Source organism: Cygnus olor, chromosome 3 (assembly GCF_009769625.2).
Source record: "Cygnus olor isolate bCygOlo1 chromosome 3, bCygOlo1.pri.v2, whole genome shotgun sequence".
Taxonomy (NCBI): Eukaryota; Metazoa; Chordata; class Aves; order Anseriformes; family Anatidae; genus Cygnus; species Cygnus olor.
Window position 1 is genome coordinate 66755654 of NC_049171.1, and position 7082 is coordinate 66762735.

Sequence of the window (7082 nt, forward strand, 5' to 3'; positions counted from 1 at the left end):
AGTCTTGTGAAGTTTAGGGACACAAATCTGGAGGACCAAAATTTAGAAATACTTCTGGATATATAAAAGGAAGCAGTAAGGCTTGTATTTTGTGCCTGTTTATTTGGTGTGATAACCGAATGTGATGCATGAAGGAAGTAGAAACAGAACTAATAGCTAGAACAAGATACCTCAGTTCAGTGGAAAAGAAACACTACAGACAGGTATCATTTACTGGTGATACTTCATTTGAGGTCCCAAGACTAGTTTTATGTTTAACAGATGATTGCTTCATGTTAAAGAAATAATAAATTATTAAAGAACTTTTTTTTTTTTTTGGTCCTTCTCCTACATATTTTCCTTGGATAGTTGTCTCATATATGTGTGGAGGGAATGCTCTACCCATATTAAAAACTTTACTTTAGTTATTAAAAGGAAAAACAGGGTTGTTTTTTCAACGTTTACCTAATAAATAAATAAATAAATTTATTTATTTATTTTTACTGTTCTTGGTGTATTTTCATTGCTTCAACTTTTTTGGTTTTCAAGTTCTAATGCCAGGTTGCAAGAACAAATGTACTTTTTATATTTGGTCTGTTAATAAATGCTGTTTATTTACCTCCTTTTCATTTCTGTTTTATTTTATTTTCATTGCCTTCTGTTTGGGGCACAGAGTGTATGACAACTTTTACTTGAGTATCTCAGGCATTTTTGTATTCCTTATCGAGCTGTTAATTCTGTATGCATGCTGTTAAAAACAATTGGTTTTTGTATTATTCACAGTCACTACTCTACTCAAGTTGTAGCACTGGTAGTCCTTGAATCATGATTCTGTTTCTCATACTTCCATCGAAAGTCTGAAAATCCCTACTTTATTGAGGTGTTAGGTGATGTTCAGAATCTCATTGAGCCCCCTTGGCAATGCAGGCCCTTTTGGGACATGGTACCACTCAGAACAGAGAGGTTTAAGATGAAGAAAAAAACATCAGAATAATCATTTGGGGCTACAAAAGAAGTTGTATAAATTGATTTGTAGACAGCACCTGCTCTCTATCAAGGTTATGGTGTCTGACTGGAACCTCACTGGAGTCTTTGAGTTTGGGGAAATGGAGGGCGTTGCAGGACCATGGGCTTGTTTCAGCCTAATTTTTTTAAGCAAGGCTTAAAGGAATTGGTTTCTTTGAGCTGAAGATTGTAGGTATTGGAATATGTGTTGAAATATTTTTTACAACAACTTACTTTCCTACTAACTGAAACTAACTGAACTTTGTACCCTAAGGTAGTGCTCTTGAATATTTGCTCTTTATTCCCCTATGGTTCTAAAGAAATATCTTGTAGTTCTTTTTTTTTTTTTTTTTTTTTTTTTTTTTTTTTTTTTATCTATAGCTCAGGAATCTGTTGGCATTATAAATCCTTTATGAGGTGATGTAATTTGTCTGAGTAAAAAATAATTCTTACCTGAAATGTAGCATGAATAGTGCTGGTCCTGGAAAACTGTATTTTTTTATATATGGACATTATTTTCATGTTGATTTCAAAAAAAAAAAAAAGAAAAAAGAAACAAGAAAGAAAAAACAAAGAATATTATTATTATTTATACTGTAGCTTGTCAGAAATAGCTTTCCTGGAAACTAAGCATAGAATTGAATACTACTGGATATGGCGATCAGGAAAGACTGATTCCTTAAGGAACCTTCCCTCCCCTCCAATAAAAAAAGCAGAAGTAGCTTTGAATGCTAAGTCAGAGCTAGACCTGTCAGGGCTTTTTCTGATGTTATCAATTCACATTTTATCTTCAAGTGATTAAAATTCAGTTTATCTTTCTAGTAAGGAAAGAAGACTCCCTTTCTCAGTATCCTGTGTACACGTTTCACATCATGGCAGCTTTGCTCTACAAGTCAGCTTAAAGCTTACGTATTTTGCTCAGCATGTATTAAGATTCAGTTAAGCTAACAGACTTTGTATATTCAAAAAAACCATCTAACAGCAAAATAAGGAATGTATCTACATTTCTTTAAGGCTGAGATATCCCGACCCCTGTTTTTGCAACGTAGAATCATACAGTCATTTAGGTTGGCAAAGACCTCTAAGTTCATCAAGTCCAACAGTCAACCTAGCACTGCCAAGTCTACCACTATAGGAGCATCCCTGCTCCTGATCAGCTTCGCAAGCATTCATGCTTCCTGGTTCCCCACATGCTATCTGCAGGCTTGTAGCAAAGACAGTTTGATTTAAACACTTTGTACAGAGTCATTTCTGTGCAATTCCACTCTGACATGGGGGCCTATGCTTAGACAAAAGAAATTCATGATAGAGACATGCAGCAGTGACTGAAGCTCTTTTCGAATATGCTTCCCAAGTATTAGTGATAAGAGGTACTCAATGTGTGCACATAAGAATGTGCGTGTGTGTTCATGTGTGCGTATATATTTATAATTTATATATTATTTATGTATCAAATAATTCTCATATTACGTCCCAAATGAGTACAGTACAGAGTTTTATTTTTTATTTTTCCAGAATTTATTGCTGTTCTGAAACCATTAATGGTAATTGGAGGAAGATGTCATTATCCCATTCCTTACAGTTGTCCTTTATAGCCTGCAGTATATTAAAGTTGTTATGGTTATGGATATGGTCCCACAGCTAAATGATGTACTTAATCACTCAATATTAATTTACATGTCAGACAGTAACAGTTTTTTAAAGGCTTCTTTCCCTCCATTTGTTGGGAAACTTCTCTGTTAGTCATTTTAAAAACCATTGCTGAAATAAAATGTAAACAAAATGTTTTGTTAGCAGTACTAGACTTGAATAGTTAATCAGAGCAGATATGTTTGATGAAACACAATCTTACTCTTATTAAACTTTTTTGTTTGCCAATTTCACATTCTCTTTCTTTCAGATACCACTGAGACAACCATACAACCATCTCAGTGACATTCCAGGTTAGTTAGTTTTGTTGTTGTTTTTTTAACCCCTTTCTCTGTACAGAAAAAAAAATACAGTGAAATTATATCGGGGAATATAATGTAAAGCAAATAATTATATAGATTTTTCCTTGTCACTACAGAGATAAAATAAATTAATTCATTATGATTTAAAAATAGACACCAGTAATTAGTAGATACGCCTTTAGAAATTACTTATTCCATATGAAAAAGTTGCCAGAAAACTGGTTAAGTTTACTGGTCTTTCAACAATGGTATGTCAAAACAAGTGTGTAAGAGCTGCCCTTCATTACTTTAGAAGTATTATGAGAAATATTGTTTTTCTAACATACTAAAATTCTAAACTAAGGATTATATCAGAAATAGCTTTCTCCCCTTCCTTTCCTTTCCTTTCCTTTCCTTTCCTTTCCTTTCCTTTCCTTTCCTTTCCTTTCCTTTCCTTTCCTTTCCTTTCCTTTCCTTTCCTTTCCTTTCCTTTCCTTTCCTTTCCTTTCCTTTCCTTTCCTTTCCTTTCCTTTCCTTTCCTTTCCTTTCCTTTCCTTTCCTTCCTTTCCTTTCCTTCCTTCCCTTCCCTTCCCTTCCCTTCCCTTCCCTTCCCTTCCCTTCCCTTCCCTTCCCTTCCCTTCCCTTCCCTTCCCTTCCCTTCCCTTCCCTTCCCTTCCCTTCCCTTCCCTTCCCTTCCCTTCCCTTCCCTTCCCTTCCCTTCCCTTCCCTTCCCTTCCCTTCCCTTCCCTTCCCTTCCCTTCCCTTCCCTTCCCTTCCCCTCCCTTCCCTTCTAATATGTTGTCTGGATGGGCAGGTCACCACTTGAGAACAGTTCTTCCTTCACGCCTTTTAAGTAACAGATTTGTATGTTGTAAGTATATCCATGTCATAACAATCTAAGCCTGGAAGTCCGGTTTTGCTTCATTATGACATTTTCAGTGACAGAATTCAAAGCATTTTAGATCTTAATCCAACATGGCTACAGAATATTTCTCTGCAATGAAATTTTACATCTTCCATTTGTGCCTGGCCTGTGCATTTGTCGTATGGGTCATATATGGGAGGAATTCAAGAGGTACCACAAACACTGTGCTATATTAAACATACTGGTGATTGTGTAGTGTTCTTAAGTGTAGATTAACGAGATTATTACAGATTAACCGCAGTAATCCTTCACTATAAGATTAGGTAACTAGCAAAGGTATAGGGAAACATTTGCAGGGCAGAGAGAGCAGTTGGACTGTCTCTGTGAGATGTGAATGAAGTTGTCTTCCTGTGGCTTCAGCTTTAAGGTACAGAGGCTATTCTGGTGTTTAAGCACCTATAATACCACAAAGGTGATATTTCCATTTCTGATAACACTACGGTTGTTACTGACATGCCTCACTATTTCTGTTAACAGATATAACATAGGTGGGATCCATCCATGTGCCACAGGCTGTTTGTTCTATAAATGTTTTGTTTCTAAGGTTAAACATTAATGGCAAAGCATGTTTATGTCCTGCTGTCTTTATGGGAGCTTGAAAATATATTGCAAAAGATGTGTTGTATACAACCTTTATGAAATACTCCAGTGTATCATTATTGCACGAGCACTGCCCTTGTCCCTCCCTGTACTTCAGGTGCACCAGCATTAGTGATGGTGGGAAACTCCACACGCCTGAGAAGACTAAGAGTGCTTTCAGCCATTTGGTGGCTCCAAGCCATCCTCCAGAAGGAGGGGATATGGCTTTGTGCTTATGGTAGCACTTAACTGTACTGCCAAGAGAAATTCAGCTGCTGAAAGCATTTTTGAATAAGGACTATCATAATTTGTGACTCCTACCATTAAAACAAGTCCAATTCAAGGATGGTGGAGTGGACCACCAGCCTCACCCCACCACTTATGATGTGTCTTCATCACTGTGCTACAAATAATGTTGGGGAGCACATACTGACACTTGTGAATCCTTTAAGGACAATGCAAACCATGGTGAGTCAGACATACCTGTGCTGTGGTGAAATGTGGAGACTCCAGGCAATGGGAGCTGCCCATTTTACGATATTCACTGCTGTCCTCCATGTGCCAATGCCCAAAGAAATATTTCCCACGGTTGAGTGAGATATTAAGTCCTGTGGGGAAGAGCAAGACATTGTGGGAAAATATGTCATGTCACATACATTATACTTGGCGTGTCTGAGGTAATGCTTATGCGTAAGATAACAGCAGCTAGCACAGGGGAAGTGGGTTGAACATGCAAAATACTCACTATACCCTGAGGTCTTCAAACACTCCCGTGATTAGATATGCCCACCTTCAGATCAAGTAAGGATTAGACAAAAGGTGTAACTGGCACACATACTCCCCCCTCCCCCCCAAAAAAAAAAAATAAAGAAGAGCCCTTAACCTACTGAGTCCATAAGCATATGGAAATAAAAATAGCAAACTGAAACTCTTCCAAAAAAGACAGGTGTGCGAATAGCTCCTGCTGAAGGGAGGTATAATGCTGTTTACATTGCTGCTGTTAAGCAAGACTTCACTTCACCACCTCCCAGAGTATAAATATTGAGCTTTTTAATGAAAACAGCTGCAGGATATCTATGAACAAGGAGGGTATCTTTGGATCTGAATATATTGGCACAGGCTATGTTAACCCCATAAGTCAGGAAGTAATGAAGTAATTTACATTTTTTTTTGTTCTAGATTCAATAGCAGAGATTAGCAAGGCAGAACCTTTTTAGAATGTTTTGTCCATGCCTAATTACCTCTACATTTTGATAGTTTAAGATAGATTAAAATAAATAATGACTATTGTGGGTCAGAGTGCCAAACTAACTTGGCAAAGCTTGTTTTTATCAATTATACCCTATATTCTCCAAAGTGATCAAATCTGGGGGAATCTTCTGTAGAGACTAATGGCAACAAACTGGGAAACTGGCCCAGCCCCGCTATGGGGACCCACCATGGTCCCTGACCCCCAGCACCCAGGAGACCTGTGGGTGCTGGAGTACTGCTACAATAAGCACTTCCACCATGTAGGAAAGGAACAAAATAACCTAGCACAAGACACCAAAAGTGTTTGAGATGAAAACCTACTAGTGGGTTCCCAACCTCAGACAGCTAACCACCTGTGTCCACTATCTACAGTCTGACAGCTGTTCTCTGCTTCAGTGGCATTGACTACACTCTACTTGATTCTTCCAATTATCCTCTTGTGCTGAATATGGAAATTTTTCAAAGAAAATGTAGTGTTTGAGAAGGTATGACAATAAAAAACAGCATTTTATTTGGTTGCTTAATCAGCCAGTTAATGACCCTTGGGAGGAGGAAAACAGAGAGAGCATAGCAGGCAAGCGTGAGCTGACCATTTTGGATCCTAAATCAGTTGTCAGTGATGGACAGGGAATGGATACACTCTTGTTTACACACATGATTGAACATTTGGCATTGGGAGGGTGAGAGAGGGCTTGACTTCCCCTAAAGCAGATTGAGAAAGACAAGTTATTAGGCAAAGAGGATCAGTGACTTTATCCACTATTGGATATCCTATTTTTTTATTTTTATTTATTTATTTTTAATTTAATGTTCACACCTGCCTCACAGAAGATGGGTTAACCCATATATTGGTATATTGGTTAAACTAGTATTGAAATCACACAGCACTACTCCTTGGTGCTACTGAAGGCACAGCATAGGTGCTGGGCTATGTGTTATGGTGTAGCTGTCTAGGATGCACAAAGAGTGTTAACTACATTTCATTAAAAAAGAGATGTAACCAAAATTTGTTTATCTTAAGAACAAGTTAATATAAACTTATAAACTAAGAACTTGGAATGAGTTGGAAATTTAAACTCAAGTCTTTCAAATTCAACAAAACTAATTTCTCTTTCTTTTCTGCTGTATTTGCCTATGCCCTTCTAAAACTTTTGAACCATTTCATTTACTTTAGACACAGGCATAAAGAGATATGAAGCTCCCACACATTTAAGAAGAATTAGTGCCTGAATAGTGGAATAAGACCCAGAGAGGTGTCCCTGCTGAGGAAAAGGCTGCAGTATAAGGCAGTCCATTGACTCAGAGACATGAGTACCAGCTACGCAGCCAACACAGACCCGGAGCCAGCCACGGTACATCCTGTCCCCTCCATGTGGGACTGGGAGTGCACCGTGTGGAGCCAGGGGTCTTTT